The 19859-nt window shown below is 41.4% G+C and overlaps 1 long non-coding RNA gene across 1 annotated transcript in view; it reads left to right on the top strand.

Annotated features, from left to right (window-relative positions):
• The first annotated feature begins 4872 nt into the window (after positions 1–4872).
• The window catches only part of LOC121823176 (uncharacterized), a 46890-nt gene continuing 31903 nt past the window's right edge, over positions 4873–19859 (top strand). Inside the window, exons 1-2 of the long non-coding RNA XR_006064538.2 lie at positions 4873–5048; positions 6586–6643. This is a non-coding gene — a long non-coding RNA (uncharacterized LOC121823176). The remainder of the gene's footprint in view (positions 5049–6585; positions 6644–19859) is intronic.

Raw genomic sequence — 19859 nt, 5'->3', positions numbered from 1 at the left:
TGGAGTGCTTTGGTATGTCACCCCCCGCCCCCGCCCCGGGAACTGATAAAGAGATGATGTACACAGTACCCTATGGCAGTGTGTTATTTACTGCAGCCATTTCAAAGGCCTCCATCTTGCTGTGAGATGTCTTTCTGTATGCTGTGAATATGTGTTGCTCTCATTGGTTAATAAATAAAGCTGTTTGGCCAATGGACAAAATAAGGTTAGGTGGTACATTCAAACTGAAGATGGAGATGAGAAAGGGCAGAGTCAGAGCAGACATCATCTAGCTGCCCAAGGAGCAAGATGCCAGCAGACTGGTAATGCCATGGCCATGTGGAAAAATATAGAATAGAAATGACTTAATTTAAGTTGTAAGAGCTAGTTAGTAATAAGCCTGAACAATAGGCCAAGCATTTATAAAAAAAAATTATTAAGGCTCTGGGTGATTACTTACAAGCAGCTGAGGGACAAGGTGGGACAGAGAAAAGGCTCCAGCTACACCATCTGCTGTGGAGGAGACGGCTTAATGGATCACTACAGCAAAGGAGATGGCTAAGTTCGGATGCAAATTCTTTACAGGTTCTTCTCTCTTCTATGGCCTTCTACCACTAGGGGGCATTTGAAGGACATTAGATCAATGGGCACTGACCTCTTGTGGTCAAGTATAGGCCACACATTCTGTTTGCCCCACTGTGCCAAGACAGTGGGAAGTAAATGACCCAGAGAATGAATTTACTCATTGGTTTTCTTTTATCTAGTGGCAACTGAGGTTGATGGAGCTAGGGGTGCTGAACGTGTAGAGTGTAGACATCTCAGCATGGATCCTGCTTTACTTGGAGGTAGTTAGTTACTGTTTCTCCATGGTGTTGGAACAGGCAAGATAAAGATCTCAAGAAGTACAAGACTAGTTTTAAAGAGTCTAAAGAGAGCAATGCATGACAGATTTAAGTGTGGTTCTATGCCTGATTAATGTGACCAAACAAGCCCCTGAAAATGGGAGAGCTGGACAGCAATCATTTGCTCTTTGGAAAGGTACAAAGTTGAACCCTTAGACCAAGTCTCATTGAACAGGGGTCCCCATGATTCCCAATCTGGGAAGGGATTGGAGCTTGAACAGGAAGAAGCAAAACCCACAGAGACGAGGCTAGGATTAGACATTTAATTCTGTCTCTTTCAGTGATTGACGTTCTAGCCGACCCTAGCTGATTCACTTAACCTGTCTGGGTGATTGCTTCCCAGTGTATGAAATAAGGACAATACCAGTCATCAGATCAATTTTCTAGAGTTCATTCCAGGCCCCTAATGAAAGGCACATTATAAACACAAATTGTAATTATACCTGAGTATGCTTTTTACTCAGAGGGAGCCAGAGGCCTTTCCTGTCTTTGAAACTTCAATTATAAAAGTTAGAATCTTCTGCATTTGTCAGAGGTAGATAAAAATTTATTCGTAATATGAATCATATAAGAGCAGGTTAATGATGCTTGGAATCCAAAAGTGGGGCATTACTGATGTGAGCAAATTGCCTGGAACCTGGAGACTGAGAGTCTGGTCCTCATTTTTTCACTAATTAACCCTGAGGCCCTGGGCAAGTCATTTCACCTCCCTGTGCCTTAGCCCAAAATGATGCAGCTGGGTGAGAAATGTGTTTTCCAAACTTCAGTCATCCTTTTCATGTTTTTTTGCTATATCTAAGAATCATCTATCTATCATTATTCACAATATTTTAAAATTCATTTATGTTAGCAAGCCTTTTACATGTAAATGAGTGCTGCATCTTGATTTACACAATAGTATCCATAACATTACAGTTCCATACACACAAGCACATGTGTACACACATGTAGCTCACTAAAGGACAAATATGCTTTGTTTGTATGTAGCCTAAAGGTAGACTTGATTTTCTTGATTGATAATTCTTTTTTGAGATAGGTTTTCTCTGTGTAGTCTTGGCTGTCCTGGAACTCACTCTGCACTCTAGGCTGGCCTCGAACTCATAGAGATCTGCCTGCCTCTGCCTCTGGAGTGCTGGGATTAAAGGCATGTGCCACCATTACCAAGCTGGTTGATTCTTAAATAGTTATGAGACCATGAAGAGAATTTAAAAGACATGATAAAGGAAATAGAAGATAAGCTGATAGTTTTGATGAATTCTGGGTTTTCACTCCAGCAGGAAAAAAAAAAAAACTGTGATTTTTTTTTTTTTTTTTAGATTAGTAGTACTTTCCCTACCAGCTAGGTAGCTGCATTAGTGATGGCTTCTGCTAACTCAGAAAAGACCATCAAAAGCATCACCAAAGCCAGGTGAGGAGGTGTACACCTAGAGCCCCAGAACTTCTGAGTGGAGGCAGAAGGATAATGATCAGGACTTCAGTGTTATTCTTGACTATATAGTAAGTTCAAGGTCATCCTGGGCTACATGAGACTTTCACACAAAAAGAAAGAAAAAGACTATCAAATATTGCTAGGGAAACATTAGAAGAGAAAAACAATTTTAAAATATTAACTTAAAGGGGAGAAGACTCTATAGTTAGAAAAGATAGAAAGAAATGTATGTGCTCACCCTTTCCTTTATGTATGAATGCACATTTCCAAATTAACTTATGAGTTTAATGCAATCCAATGAAAACCTCAATAATACTTCCTTAACAAAATATTAGCTTAAAATTCAGATCCATTGTAAAAGCCAGCAGATCAGGGAGTTTGCTGTGAGATTTTATCTCCTGGGAATGTCAGAGGCTACACCCATGAAGTCTCAGCAACATGGCTGCCTAAACATGAGCTGAACAAGGACAACAGTAGACGTGTCAAAGTGGGTGGGGAAAAGTCCGCAGAGAGAAGTACAGGCCACTGAGGAAAGCTAGGAGCTGGAGAAATAGTCTTCCCCAGGAAAGAGATGTAGCAGGAATCTTAAAAGTTCTTATTAATAAGATCAAACCTGAGCCAGGTATTGGGGTGAACTGGAAGATCAGAGAACCAGAACAAGCCACAGCTACCTCACCTCACCGGATCCTCAGCTGGTCCTGTTTCCTCAGACTGGAGGTCTCTGAGTCCTCATCCAGAATGGGTCTCAGCTGAACTGTGCTGCTCAAAACCTAAAAGCTTAACCAGCCAAATGCTTAACCAGCCAAATGCTTCTAGTTTCTGGTCCTCACGTCTTATATACCTTTCTGCTTTCTACCACCACTCCCTGGGATTAAAGGCTCGCTTTCTGAGATTAAAGGCGTGAGTCACCATGCTTGACTGTATCCTTGAACACATGGATTTCTGCCTCTGGAATGCTAGGATTAAAGGTGTGAGTGCCACCATTTTCTAGCCTTTGTATCTAGTGGCTGTTCTGTCTCTGACCCCAGGTAAGTTTATTAGGGTGCACAATATTTTGGGGGACACAATACCACCACAAGAAAAGAGCATATCAAATGGTTTCCAATACCAAATGGTCATCCCTGAAAACATATATACAAGTAACATTATACAGACTGAGCGGGTTATATTAGGGAATATATACGTACATACTAACATATATGCATGTAATAGCAATTAATGAAAATAGAGGCCATTAATTTGAAAGAGAGCAAGGAGGGGTATATGGGAGAGTTTGGAGGAAGGAAATAAGGAAATAATGTAATTATGTTATAATATCACAAATAACAATAAAAAATATTGATTGAAAAGTCCTCAGATCCTTAAAGCAGAGCTTATTCTACAAACTAGCATTCTTATTTATTGTTTCCTAGAATAGACATTCATCATGTAAGTAGTATCTTAGTCACTGTTCCATTGCTATGAAGAGGACACCATGAGAAAGGCAACTTTTATAAAAGAAAGCATTTAACTGGGAGCTTGCCTACAGTTCCAGAGGGTTAGCCTGTTGTCGTCATGGTGGTAAGCAAGACAGCAGGCTGGAAGGCAGGCACGGTGCTGGAGAAGTAGCTGACAGCTACCTCCTGATCCACAGGCAGGAAGAGTGATACTGGACCTGGAGTGGGCTTTAGAAGCCTCAAATCCCACCCCAGGCCACACACACCTAACTCCAACATGGCTACACCTCCTAATCCTTCCCAACTGTCCACGAAACTGGGAACCAAGCATTTAAATATATGAGCCTATGGGAAGGAGGGCAGTCTCATTCAAACCACTACAAGCAGGGCTGGCTCGGGGCATCAATAGTATCCAGTCCCTGTTGCTCTTGTCCTGTTCTCAAGAGTGACCTCTGAGACTGCTGTCCAGAGGTGGGAGGACTCTGATCTGGAGACTGAGGTCTGTGACCAAGAAGCTCATCTGATCACTGCTGTGGAATCGTCACAGAGTCTGTTCATAACCCAAGTCTTGTTTTCCTCACTGTTCAGTGGGACTAACAATATGTCATAGGTATGGTAGAATGGACAGGGTGTGTATTAAATGACATGCATGAATAGCCAGTGGTGCACATAACAAATCATGCTTGAATGGTAGTTGGATTTGACTCTGAGGAACATGGCATTAGGAAGGAATTATGAGAGATTTGGGTCTGTTGTTTCTCAAAAATAGAGTTGAAAGTCATAAGAAATTCCAGCTAAGGAACATACAGTAGCAGATTGGGATGACACCATGTTCCTCCAAAGTTGCATTTGATTCTTTGGCTGTATGACACAATGTCAAGGAAGGTGGTGGCATGCTTGGACATAACAACAATCAAATGTAACTACATAGAGACACCTAAAGATATATGAAAGCCCATGTATAAAGGTTACAGTTGTTCCCATTGGCTTTGTGACAAAAAACAATTTCATATATCCACCATTAGGACCTTTCATATTTTTATATGTTTGTTATCCTTGCCTTGTTTGTTTCTTTATGTACAATATGACCAGGTTAATGTCTGGATAATCATATTTCTATTTTTCTATTAGGGAAAGAATATAGCCAACTCACCCTAAGCCCTGGGCAAGAAGGTACCCTGTCCCCACCTCTGCATATTGGAGGATCTTCTTCAGCCTTCCTGGAGATGAACTTTTCACCCTGGGCTAAGAATGTGAGGGTTAAGAAGAAAAACCTCCTGGGACAGCAAGATGGCTCAGTAGGTAAAAACACTTGCTGTGTAAATAAGTCTGATGACCTGGGTTCACTCCCTGGCACTCACTAAAAGGTAGAAAGAGAGAACTAACTCCACAGAATTGTTCTCTGACCTCTACACATGCACTGGGACCTGGGGACCCACATACATACATTGCACACACACACACACACACACACACACACACACACACACACACACACACACACATACACCATCCACGGGGGAGGGTGGGAGAAATAAATGATGTCTCTTGGGGTTTAAACCATAGCCCTCCATAGTATCTAGACCTTGGACTCCCATGCCAGGGTGGGTCCAGAATTTGAAGGAAGGCCTCTTCGTAAGAATTTTCTTCCAGGTTCTCCTCTTTAGGGTGGGCAAAGCTGCAGGCAAGTGCAAGCCTAGGTATGAGAAGTGACCACATGGGTGGAGGGGGTGAAGGCAGACAGATCTGGGCAGGGCAGGGTGTCAACACATACACAGGAATGGCTGTTCACAGTGCAGAGCAGACAGTGGGAAGGAGGGTGTGCAGTTCCAGACACCGCAGTGAAGGGGGCAGGAAGAAAAGTGGGGTTGAGCTATGAAGTTTTATTTCCGTTCTAGCCTCTCTTCGGTCCTGCAGTGTTAAAGGAAAACACAATCCCACTGTTGATAAATGTCTGCTTTATGTCTTCTCTCCCCAGGGACTTCTTTTTGGTCATTAATTATCCCTCAACACTTTTATAGACAGCTGATCAGGGACCAAGAGGAAAGGTTATACTCCAAGATGATGATTCTTGTATTAGTGAACAACTAATGATCCTTTCCACTTTCAAGCATCCCTGATAAAATGTCTCCTAGGATCACCACATCTTAAAATATGAAGGGAGTTCAGATGTCATTTCTGAAGTGCATGAAAAAGGAAACCTGGGAGATACAGAGATAGATGGAAAAACAGACATACAGTTCACCTGGAATTTGATCTTAGCCTGCCTGCTGTATGATATGGTCATCCTTTGAGGCATGCCATTACTAGACAATGTGATCTATTATTCAAAATGTGGTTTGTTCTAGGTCCAGGGGACTTCAGTTATAGCTCTTTGGAGTTGTGTTTGTAGTCTCTGCACAGAGGGACCTGGGGCCAACTAGTACTTTGCAAACTAGATGGCCATTATAATTCTTAGTCAATTTCATATAACTCTGAAGACCTTCCCAAACTTGATTTCAGTAGTATATTTTTGAGCACTGATGGCTGCCTTTCTTCTTTCTGAAATCTTCCCTGACCTGCTCTTATTCCCTCTGCTTTGCTCTTGACTTAGGACAGAGCCTGCACTTCTCCAAGATATGTCAGGGGCTGATGAAGACTTCAGACTCTTGCCTCTGGTGTCAATATTATGCCTGTGTTCAGTGCTGAGATAATGTTTATAAATTTGAAAATTGGCAGATATGGAAAAAAAAGAGAAGAATGCAACACTAAAACCTTGGAATTTCTCTAAACACAGAAGCATCTTAAAGGAAAATGTTTTTGGGTAGCCAAAAACAACAATCAACCATTTTTTTTTCAGGAGAAAAATGAAAAATCCAGAAAAGACAAGAGATCTAAGAACACTACCATTGGTCCAGGTAACCATTCAGAATGGAGGGGTGTAGCTGAAAGTTTTCTCCTGTGACCCACCTGGCCTGTGGTCAGGACAAATCTCTCTCACCCGCTGGTCCCACAGCCACTTAGACCCAAGTAAACACACAGGGGCTTATATTATTTACCAACTGCATGGCCATTAACTCAAGATTATTAATGACTAGCTCTTAAACTTAAATTAACCCATAATTCTTATTTATGTTTAGCCACATGGCTTGGTACCTTTTCTCGGTTCTGCCTTCACATCTTGCTTCCTCTGTGTCTGGCTGGTGACGCCTGACTCAGCCTTCCTCTTCCTAGAATTCTCCTTGTCTGCTTATACTACCTATACTTCCTGCCTGGCTACTGGCCAATCAGCATTTTATTTATCAACCATTCAGAGCTACACATTCACAGCATATAGACCATCCCACAGCAGAGGGGTGCTCTGACTGGGAGGCACTGTAAAAAGTACAGATAGGACAAAGGTGAAGCCAGAAAATGTCTACAAGAGAAATCAGTAGCAACACTGATAGGGTCAATGAGGGCCAAAGCAGCACTGAAGTCAGATGCAGACAAGAATAGTCTGAAGAAAGAGTGCTCTCTCTCCATGCAGAAGCAAGAACCAGTGAAGAAGATAAGATGAGCCGGGCGTTGGTGGCGCACGCCTTTAATCCCAGCACTCGGGAGGCAGAGCCAGGCGGATCTCTGTGAGTTCGAGGCCAGCCTGGGCTACCAAGTGAGCTCCAGGAAAGGCGCAAAGCTACACAGAGAAACCCTGTCTTGAAAAACCAAAAAAAAAAAAAAAAAAAAAAAAAAAAAAAAAAAAAAAAGAAGATAAGATGAACAAGTTGTGTTCAGGGGAAAGAGTGAAGCATCTCTAGGCTAACAGTGGGGCCCTTCAGATCACAGACCTGTTTCCCAGTGTGTGTAAAGAAGGCCCATTTACATTGCACTATTGGGGCCTCGAGCTGAGTTCTTCAGCTTTCTGTGAGACACGAGACAAATGTTTTTCCCAGGCAACTGGACCCTGCCACTTCCCCCACCTCCTCAAAATGCCAAGAAATGCTAATGCCCAAGGTTCTCTTTTGGGGACAACACTTACCATGACCATGAGCAACAGAAAGCCAGTATGAGGTTCTACAGTGTTGAACACAGCATAGAGGAGGCTCATTGAGTATGCAGAAATTCTGCTGCATGTAATCATTTGGTCTACTATCCACCTGGCCTCCGTCTCACACACTTTGAGTGGAGGTAGGCACAATGGAGTGTCTGATGATCCATTCTGGTTTAGGAGAGAGAGAAGAGAAACAATTTCCTGAGTGCTTTAAGGGCTATGGTTATCCCCAGGAAATTTTGTTCTGTCATGACTGTGGCAGCAGTGGCCTCATGGGGATGCTCACAAGATGCAACACAGCATCTTGTCCTATCAAGAAGGTGAGCAGGGACAAAGCCCTGTGAACTCCCCACAAAGTGGAGATATGATATAGAGTTGGAGGCAGGGACTTTTATAAAATGCCATGTAGTCAGGCTGTGCTTGTTTGCAAATGGTTTTGCTTGTAGACACACTCTACCATTGCACCTTCCAGTGAGATGGGCCCAAGCCTAGATTACACAGGTGTGATCTAAAATATACTCACTGACTTGAAAAATAAATGATATGTACCAGTGTTGTTTTGTTGATCCACCCGCTGTGATCCATTTTATGACTTGGTGCCTACCTTTTCCAGTGTATCACATTTCAGAGCTGGGTAGGTCAAGGTAGATGAATTTGCTTTGAATGCTGTTAGGTTTGAGGAAAGAGAATGATCAGATACTGAAATTGCTTTTTGTGGATTCTGTGCCATGGAAAATGGTAGAAGTGACATGTCTTTGTGAACATACCCAAATTGAAGTACTGACTCTATAGTGTATGGTCCTCAGAGGAGAAAGGAAAACACAATACAACACAGCACAACATAACACAGCACAGCACAACATGCAGCTATCTGGACTCTGCCCCACTCCCTTATTCTTGGCCTGGGGCTTTTGGAATGAACCACACTTGTTATTTAATTTTTGAAAAGTTGATCTTGGATCTCAGAGGGAGACCAGAGAGTTGGATGGAACTTAAAATTTTAGTAAATACTAATTTTTACTTTATGCAATGCCTTTCTCAGCGTTAATGAGCTGCTGACTAGTTAGTTGTCCACTGATTGACTTGGCTCTGCCAGCTCCATGCTCTAGTTAGGTGCTAACAAGTACAGATGGTTTCTGACTTGTGATTTGACTTAAAAATTTTCAACTTCACAATTGTGAGAACAATGTAGCTTTATGGTCTGTGTTCCATGGCAAGTGTACTTTCACTTTTGACTCTTCCTCTTCTCCTAGCATAGTGATATATAGTATGATACCACCTTAGGATGCCGGGCAGTAGTAAACTGCAGTTATAGTCAGCCAAACCATTACAAGAGGAATCAACAGATATCCTACAACATGCTGGGGTGCTAAGCTCTGAAGTTCCGTGGATTAAGGGTATTAGATGCATTTTTGACTTAGGATATTTTCAACTTATGATGGGCTTATCAGGATAGACCTCATCATAGCCAAGGAGCTTGCCTAAAGCCACCTATAGTTTAATACATGTAATATTAAATAATTTAATTTAATTATTGAATAATAGCACATTGACCCTTCTGACACCTACAAATGTTTTCAATTCATATAAATCAAAGTCATGGGAAATCAACATTTTATCACTATAGGTAACACTTAGATTTTAAGTTAAAATTTTCTGGACTAACTGAAATAAACACTGGTTTTATCAACTGTTTACAACTTTGAGTCCCAGGCTGATGTACTGTTGAGACTTTTCTCAATTTCTTCTTCAGAGAGCTCACTATTGGCAGGTAGAAATGCTGCTGAATTCTGAATGCTGCAGTATGTAAATGTAATATCTTGCAACTGTCTTGAATTCATTGACTAGCTCTAATCATGTTACTGTTCAGCTTTTAACCTATATGCTCACCTGATCTTCAAACAGAGACAATTTGACTCCTTCCTTTCCATGGGTAGGTGCTTCATTTCTTTTTCTTGCCTTGCTTTGGCTAGGAATACTACGTTGAATATGAGTGGTGAAAGTGGATAGTCTTGCCACAGTTTAGAGAAACCAAAAGGTGCCAAAAACACACATGAGGGAAAACAGATTCTCTAATAAAAGATGCTGGCAATATTGGCTACACATAGGCAATGAAATTTAGTGAGGGTTTATTTCTCACCATCATAAAATTAGCCTAAAATGGGCTAATATAAGACCTAAATTATGAAATTATTAGATGAAAATGTAGGAAATATGCTTCACGATATTGAAATAGCCAAGAATATTTTAAGATCTAACTCCCAAATTACCCATAGCCAAAGCAAAAGTTTATTTTTATGAGATTATATCAATGTAAGGAATTTCTACATGGTGAGGGAAATAATCAGAAAGTGAGGAGAAAACCTACAGAATGGGTAAAAATATTTGGGAACCACATGACTGGCAAAGGGTTACTCTAACTGCTTAGTGGTAGAAAGGAAGTCTGTTCTATATGGATAGACGTTTCTCCAAAGAGGACAGAAGAGTGCCTAGGAAGAACAGAAGAAAGGCTGAGTGCCACTAATCACAAGGGAAATGCATATCAAAACCAATACCAGGCATCATCATGGTCCAGTTAGAAAGATTCCCAAAGGAAACACATGTTACTGAGCATGTAGGACAAAGGGGCTTTTGAACAGGGTTGGAGAAAAGGTAAAGTAGTGCAGCCACAATGGAAATTAGTATAGTAGTTCCTCAAACAATGAAAAATAAAACAGCCATATGACTTAAAAACCCTAGCACTGGGTATATTTCTGAAAGAACTGATGCCAGTATGTAGATGTGTTACATGTATCCCATGCTATAGTTTTTTTTTTTTTTTATGATAGATAAGGATTGAAATCAGTCTAAGTAACCAGCCACAAGTGTGGAAGAAGATATGGTGTGTCTACAACAAGGGGAAACTAGATATCTGTAAAAACAGTGTAAATAATAGATCTTTAACATATTCAGTGAAAAAAACAAGCACAGAAAGACACATATCATATGATATGGAGTCAAAAGATGTTATCACAATAGCAGGAAGTATCAGTTGGCTCGCCCATTCAGAATATTTGCTGCTCTTGCAGAAGACCTAAATCTGGTTCCCAGGACCCAACTGTTTGTAACTCCATTTCCAGGGAGATCTAAAAACCCTCTCTGGCCTCCTCAGGCAACTGCTCTCATGTTCACAATCTCTCTCTCTTTCTTTCTTTCTTTCTTTCTTTCTTTCTTTCTTTCTTTCTTTCTTTCTTTCTTTCTTTCTTTCTCCCTCTTTCTCTCTTTCTCTTACACACACACACACACACACACACACACACACACACACACACTTGCACAAACATGCATGTGCACACACAAATAATTTAAAAAGTGAAAATCTTTTAAAAAATAGAAAATAAAATAATGGTTACTAGAGATTGGGGAATGAATATATAGAGGGGTAGGGAGAAGTTGGACAGAGGGTACTAAGTTCTAACTAGATGGGAGGAATAGGTTCTAATGTTCTGTTATACCATACAGTGATTATAGTTAATACATTACAAACTTTAAAATAAAATAATCAAAGAGAATTTTGAGTGTTTTCAGTATAGAATCATGACAAATGTTGGAGATAATGGATAATTTAATTAGCAGGATTTTATTATTATAGAATAGGTACATGTGTTGAAATACATTGTAACCCCCCAAATATATGATTTTTTGAATACATTTTGAAGACAGCATAAACATTCCTGTGGATAACAAGGGCGTCCCTAACTTCATCGCACTTTTGCATTCTCGCTGTAGCTTACCACCTTCTTGGATTTACCTGGGAACCAAGGCATGATTCAGAACGAAGACTTTTTTTGATGAAAATACAGATCACATGCACTTTAAATTTCACTCTCAGATGTGCAACATTCTATGTGGGGTTACCCCAAATTCTCTTATGTCAAAGAGTAAGACCGTTTGATGGAGACTGTAGATGAGCCATGTGCTTCGTGCCCCCTGCTGATATGACCCACGTTACAAAGAAAAGCTGCCATAGTGTCCCCTATAGAAAGCAAACTTCATAAATGAGTCCAGCTGCCATGTGCAGAGGTTGCTCTGGCCAGCAAGTGAGCACAGAAGGGATTCCAAGACAGGTCTAATCTGAGAGATGATATATTTTTGACAACGAGCTTTGCTTTGAGGTCATCTTCAAATATACCAGCCTCTCTTATACTGAACAATTACCTAGGATGCTTTTATCCTGCCTTCCCTTTCTTCTTCAGCAGGGTCAGATTTGTGCAATGGTCTGACGGGACACCAAACTTCCGACCTCCTCATGTTTACTTTTACTTTAGGAAACCCTTAGGTACTTCATCCATTTTAACCCTCTATTTTGGAGAAATATAGCAATCAAGCCTATGGTTTAAGTGAAGTTGGAAGGAATTCATCTGTGAGTTATCTTGTTTGAGCAGGAAAGGCATAGTATTAGAAGCACAAATAAAAACACATCATGTGTGGCGAGGGTGGAGAGAGGGCCAGGGATTAAGAGAGTTCCTGCAGAGGAACTGAATTCGACCCCCAATACCTATTTTGGTTGGTTCACAGACACCTGTAACTCCATTCCACAGGTGATCCAAGGCTACTGGACTCCTCAGGCACTTGCTTGTATGTACACATAACCTCATACACACACAAATGATTGAAAAAAATTCTAAAAATGCACTGGGGGTCAGTGAGATGGCTCAGAAGGCAAAGACACTTGTCACACAAGTGTGACCATGTAAGTTTGATCTCTGGATTCCACAATGGAGGGAAAGTACAGATTCCCAAAAGTCCTCCTCTAACTTCTACACCTGTACTGTGGTACCCGTGTAACCCCCCATGCTGAAATGAGCTTAGAGGAATGTGCAAGAGCTAGGCAGTTGCTAGCTGAGGGACAGGTTACCACATAACTGCAGCTCTAGACAACTTTGGGCAGGAAATGTCCTGCAATTACTTTTTTAAATAAATGGTTTTGAAATGAAAATATAATAACACAATTTCCCCTCCCCGTTCCTCCTTCCAACCCCTTCTGTGTATTCCCCTTGCTCTTTCTCCAATTCATGGCCTCCTTTTCTTTGGTGGTGTGCTATTCTTTGTATGTCTATAATTCCAGGGCTGACCACTTGGTATTGGTTAACCCACTGGGTGACTCTATCTGGGGGCAGGGATACTATTTCTCTCACTCTCACTATTCTATGGTTGCCTGTAGTTCTTTGTCTAGGGTTGAAGCCTCTTGAGGTTTCTCCCCTATCATTGTCATCCTTGTTCAGGTCTTGTGTAGACAGCCATGTTGTTGAGACTTCATGGATGTAGCTCCCCTGACATTTCCAGGTGATATAGTCTGTCAGCAGACCTCCTGGTCCTCTAGCTTTTACAGTCTTTCTATCCCTTCTCCCATGATTTCCTGAGTTTTAGGAACAATGGTTCCATATAAATATGTCACTTGGGACTGGACAACACAGGGTCGCTTGTTCTCTGCATTGTGATCAGTTATGGTTTTCAGTAATGGTCTCTGTCTGTTGCAAAGAGAAGTTTCTTTGATGAGGGGTGAGAGCTGCATTCATATGGGGTATAAAGGTAACTATTTAGAATGTAGTTGGGAATTATGCTGGTCTAGAGAAGTAGCAGTAGTGGGCTATCCTCTAAGATCCAGATCCTCATTAGCCCCAGGTAATTGGCTGGGTTTCCAATACAAGTCATGATTTCCCTCTTGCTGAGCGTGGCCTTAAGTCCAATTAGAGAATAACCCAAGATCTGTAAAAAAAAAAATGCAGATAGTATAGAGTTCACCGAGAGCATAAATTTAACTTCTATTTGATGGAATCTTATATTAAAAATAGAGCATTTGTTGCTTAACTTTTTGTGATACACAAGGATTATTCAAAGCCCACACTTCAGATTTCTGTAGCTTTTAACACTACCCACTTTTCTCCTCCACGATTGATATATTCTCTTATCCTGTCTACTTAGGCTCCTCTTGGCTGCAACAGTTTTCCAGGCTCTCATTTTTTCTGATGGCCTTCACAGTTGTGATGATTCCTCCTCAGATGCTTTTGTCGAACATCCCTTAGTAAGATCTGTCTGATAGTTCTGTCATGATTAGCTTCAGATAACGGAGATGTGCTTGGAGGGAGGAAGACCACAAGAACTATTCTCAATACATCATATCGACAGTGGGTACCGTCAATGCCTCTTACCAGTGTTATTATTGGCATTGACCACCTTGCTGCAGCAATGTTTGCCAGGTTTTTCAATGTAAAGTTACTGCTTTTATTTTCTCCCTTTTCTATTACTGTACCCTTTGGAAGTAAGACACTACACACAGTCTGTATTTAAGTCTGGGAAGTTCAGTTTTCCCTATTTCAGGGTGGTGTGTTTACAAGATTTACTTGGAATTTGCATGTCTAGGAAATCTTTCTTTCCTCTTATGTATTTATTAATTTTGTCATTTATTTAGATTAGCATAGCCTCATATATACACATACATACATACATACACACATACATACATACACACACACACACACAAACAACACACACACACACACACACACACACACACACACACACACATAACTGTTCTTTTGTTTGTAAACTAATAAAACTTTATTTTGTTGCTCCAGTCATTGAAGATGTAACTTCTAGGAGTTCTTTTCAGTTGGCTTTGTCTTTTTGATGTCTCTACATCATTGTGGCTTTTGAGAAAACAATTTGAGTATAGCTTTTTGGTACCCCAAGATGCTCCAGGGTTATCTTGTATTTGTCCATTTCCAGTCCTGAGCCGTGTCATTTTTCTAAAGAGCTTCAGTTGTGTTCACTGGAGAATCATTTTAGAAATCAAGATCTAACTGTGACACATTGATTGTTTCCAAGTTCTGAGCTGACTTCTTGGTGGCATATATACATCAATATTACCATCATCTGAGGGAGGCTGTGACTAATGAAAATGACTGGAATTGTCCTGACAGATGGAAGGGTCCATGTAGACATTCAGAAGACAGAACTGAAGAGACAGCTCAGTGGTTATACAAAGCACTCTTGCAGAGGACACATGTTCTATTCCCAGCACCTACAACTGTCTTACAACTTCTTGTAACTCCGGCTCCAGCAGACCTGATGTCTCTGGTGTCAGAGGTCACTTGCACACATGTGCACAAACCAGCACCAACACACACATACACATAATATAAAACACTCAGAAGACAGCTTTGTTGACAAGGCTGTAGAGTCCAATTGGGAGTAGAGAACTTGTGAGGTGATCAAGACTTTTGTAGAGCCCTCACTGAATTCCACCATAAATTTCAGGCTGTGCACGAACTTTGTGTGGTGTTTATGAAAGAGAATCAGCCACCTAAACAACTGACCTCGAAGAAGTTATCCAGAAACCAAACCAGGGCTGTGGCTGGCCTTGGTCCTTGGCTTTTACAGCTCAGTCTTTAGCAAAGGCAGAGAGGGGATGGTGGCCACATGCCTGAGGTGTAGCTCAGCCCCATATCAAGGCCCCTGGGCTTCTCTGCATTTCAGTGTCTTTGTTTGAGCAGTCAGGACAATGGATCTACTTAATATGTGTGCTTGAGTGTGCCACGGTATGTGAGTGGATTATGATGTTCACTAACAATATGAGATGGCCGTATGAGGATTTACTATTAAGATACCAATGTCAACCTCTATATGCATCTTTACTCTCAATCTCAACACAATATTGACTCAGGGTAGAGAAGAGGTAATATACAGATGACATGAAAGTAGTACTATTGTTTCCTTTTTAAGAAATTACACAATTCAAACTAGCATTTGACCATAGCATTTACATGCACACATAAAAAAATCTTTAGGGAAGTTTTTCTGTGGATCTGATGAGATGGATTATCGGGGAAAGGTACTTGCCCCACAAGCCAGATGCAGTGAGTTTGACCCTAAGAAGCCATGTAAAGATGGGAAGCAAAACTGGCTTCACTAAGTTGTCCGCTGACCTCCATACTTACACAGTGGCAAGTATGTGCCCACAACAATAAAGATAAATACTTTTTAAAGTTTTTAAATGAATAATCCCCTCAAGAATGATAAGGAGTAATGAATGAGTTATCTGGGAAATATGATTCAGACAGATTGTGGATAGCTGTGTCCTGACTGTCCTCTGGGTTTCAGAAGAAATCTCATAGAGGGGATTGGGAAAGTTTTAACAGTAAAGTCTTAGGCTAGCAGGGGCAGCATCACAGTGGTCAAGAGAACATCAATAGCAGTGGGTGAGTCGGAGAAGAACAGGGAAGAAAAGACTTCTTTGTAGTGGGTAGCCATTCCAGTTTTGATCTAGAAGTTCCAACCCCCATTGAGGCTTCGGCAACTGTCACACCTACAAGGCGGGGCCAAGGGAGGCACCTGGAGACCCAAGATCTGGATGGGCCAGCACTCTCTCTGTTCCTGGACCCTTGATGGTGGATGTTGATGGAGCAGAGCTCCAGAGAACACCGCTGGACTGCGATACACCTTCCCCAGACCCCACAACCAACCTATCCTCTCATTTGTAAGTTACCCACTAAATAAATCTTCCTTTTAACCACATGGAGTGGCCTTAATAATTTTGCCAATACTTCTTGCCTCCTCCTTACTTATATGGTGTGCTGGATAGTTTTATATGAACTTGACATAAGCTAGAGTTACCTGAGAGGAGGGAGCTTCAACTGGAAAAAGGCTTCCATAAGATTAGGGTGTAGGCAAGCCTGTAGAGCAGTTTCTTAATTAGTGATTGGTGTGGGGTGGCCCAGCCCATTGTGAGTGGGGTCATCCTCGGCTTGGGCTTGGGCTGGACAAGAAAGCAGGCTGAGCAAACCACAGGGAACAAGCCAGTAAGCAGCATGCCTCTATGGCCTCTGCATCAGTTCCTTCCTCCAGATTCCTGCCCTTGACTTGAGTTCCTGTCCTTGACTTCCTTTGATGAAGAACGGTAATGTGGAAGTGAAAGTCTAACAAACCCTTTCCTCCCCAATTTGTTTTCAGTCATGGTGTTTTATTTCAGCAATAGTAACCCTTACTGAGACATATATATGGATATCTGTTCTATTGAATGAGAGCATTTCTTCTTTTGTAGATTAGGAGAAAAAAGTGTAAGAAAAAAATCTTAAAAAGAATAAGCAAGAAAAGAGAAACATCTTTAACCTAGAACCCCAGGAAAAAGTTGACATGCTGATCTTCAGAAAGAGTGAAGTGCTATAACCCGAACACCCTTCATGTGATCCCCCCAGGGATATGTCTGCATGAAGCTTAATCAGAGATGCATTCAAACAAAACAGGAAACACTCACCAATATTGTTTGTGCTCCAGAATGCAAATAACCAAGAAATGGGTCTCAGAAGTATTCATTCCATATTGTATGGCTGATCTGGATGTGTTAGGGTCTTATGAACATTCTTTTGTGAGAGGACATACAAACATATTTTAACGGAATCCCCAGAGATTTGTGGACCCTTAAAAATTAATACTTGAACTGTATCCAGAAAATCACAAACATTTGAAAAGGTTGCAAGGTGCTTTTCTCCATCTCTTTCTGAGGCTATACAGTAGCTTGTAACCAACAATTTCTCTAAACCCTTCCATTCCCAATGGGTGGTCCAGCCAGGCTAAGATCATAGTTACTTACATTTTATTTGGTGTATTTAGAATTACTTACTAAATTACTTATTTAATAGTTAGGTTAAGTACTTTCCATGGAACAGCTCAGGATGCTGTCAAGACAAGAACTGTAGGAAGAACATCTTGTACTCCAATACCACACAATACATCTGGGGTGACAGCACATGTGTTCAGCAATGGTCACAAAAGTAACCATGTTAACATTTCCCTATCACTTCCTGTGGACTAGACATCTTCCACATAGAAATTTACTCAGGCATCTCCTCAGAAAGCTCTAGGAGGTTGGTATCACCACAGGCTTTGAACAGATGTTGTAGAAACACAGCTCAGGAGAACCACCACCCTCAAACTCCTCAAAACCCCACAGCAAGAAGCAGAGAAAGAAGGATTTGAACCTGTTCAGCAACTACAAACTCCGATCCTTTATGGAGTTATGTGCAGAACAAATGCTCTGGCTTTGAGGGAAAGGTGTGAGGAGGTAACTAAATGAAGAGAAGTTTGGGCCTTGGAGCATGGACACATTGCCCAAATTCTAAGTGCACAGAAATGGGTTCAGAAAGGAGTGTGAAGACGTCAGGAGGTAGGAGATGGTGAGGCAGAGTCAGTCGCTAGGTGAAACGCTAGGGAGTCACTGATTCATGCTGATAGGATGGGTTGGGGTCAGATTATGAGGACTGGCAGAAGTAAGCTAATGAGCTTGAAAATTACCACAGAGGCATTAACAAATTAAATTTTGCATGGGTGAGTGTCTGAAGAAGGAATCCTTTAAAACCATAACCTAATTGGAAAAACAGATTAAAGATGAGAGGAAAATTGAGAGTGAACTGCACCTCACAGTTCTCAAACCCAGCAGTGTACAGAATCACTAGAGGAGCTCTTCCGTTTGTTTTTTTGTTTTTTAAATGGCAGTGTCAGGGCCCCACCCCAGTTCCATTTAATCAGAATCTCTGAGGTTAAGACCAGGTATAGGATTTCTTTAAAGCTCCCCCAGGTGATTCTAATGTGCAGCCAGGGCTGAGAATCACTGAGTTAGATTATTGCAATCATGCAGCATATAATAAGTTTTTGAGCTAGGATGATAGCAGGGGAGATGACAGAATGGAGCAGGAACCGTGGAGGTAAAGAGGAAGTGACAGCCATACTATTCAGGGAGCAATTATTGCAGGGCGGGGGAGGAGGAGGGAGAGACAAAGATGCTAAGTTGTGAGAGAAGGAATTCCGGGTTAGTGAAGTCATCTGTCTTGGGCATGTGAAGATTTACAGAACAGGAGAAGGTCTGGGGAGTCTGCTGTCTGAGGACCAGATCAAAGGAGGAAGGCTGGGCTGTGATACATAGATTGGGAATTATCTGCATATGAAATAGATTTGAAGTGAGAAAAGACAAGACCTTCGAGACAGAACACACAAAGAAAAAAGGCAGGACTTTGGGAGGTGCTCATGTTCAGAGGCAGTGAACAGAGAAACAGAAGAAAAGAGCCGCAGAATACAGATTCAGAGAGAGTTCAACCAGACAAGCACTGGGGACGGGGGAGTTGTGAATGATGTAATGATAGAAAACTCAACAAAATGGGGACCATGTACCGTACCTATGCCAAGGCCCTCAATACTCGATGACAGCACTACTGTGTTGTCACAACTGTGGCTGCCTACCTGGGGCTCCTGAGCACACAATTTTGCTTGCTGTGAATGCAATCTAGTGTCTTTTCTTGATGAGGTGAGAAGCCACATTAAGTTCCTGCTCCTGCCTATTAAATAGGCTGAAGATCTAGGATATGTTAGAAGACCTAACATAGCAAAGACATCAGGAAAGGGGAGATTTTCAAGAGGCAGAGGGCTGTAGAGTCGGTATCGACAAGTTGATATGTGACAGTGACATGACAGTGACTTCCAAAGAAAGGAGATTTCTCATGTTAGACTTGAATCTTGGTCATTCTCGACCACCTAAAACAGCTGCATCTAGGCTCCTGGGTTGGATAATGGAAGCAGGATTCAACTAGGGTGAGTTGATGAAAGTTGATGAGAATATTATCCAAATGCATAAAGGTGTGTCGCAAAAATCTATAGGCCAGTGAAATGATTGTTAAGCTCTCACAAGATAGACTAGCATTTAAATACTTTTTATATTCTTAAAAAAAATGAAAGAAAAACATCTGTCAGCATGCCTCTCCCAAGGAGATGTTTGAATAATTTATCTTCAAGACCACTTTTGATTACTTGACCTAGAGAAGTGTGTGTCTGGCAATATGTTTCATGATGTTCTTGTGGCCAGCATGGGAACTATTAGATGATCAAAATGAGGTGGATTAACAGCTGGAGAACTTGGCTAGGAATAAAACACCTGGGTGTCACTTAGTAAGTTTCATCCAGAGAGAGGATGCAGTCTCTCTCTTGGTTCTAGATTCCCATCTCGCAGATGGGTCTTTCTCTGTCTTCTCTAAATAGACCCAAGGACAGCTGCCTTTTCTAGCACAAAGGGCTGA

The sequence above is a fragment of the Peromyscus maniculatus genome, chromosome 1, assembly GCF_049852395.1.
Source record: "Peromyscus maniculatus bairdii isolate BWxNUB_F1_BW_parent chromosome 1, HU_Pman_BW_mat_3.1, whole genome shotgun sequence".
NCBI classification, from domain to species: domain Eukaryota; kingdom Metazoa; phylum Chordata; class Mammalia; order Rodentia; family Cricetidae; genus Peromyscus; species Peromyscus maniculatus.
This window is presented reverse-complemented; position numbering and strand designations above follow the sequence as displayed.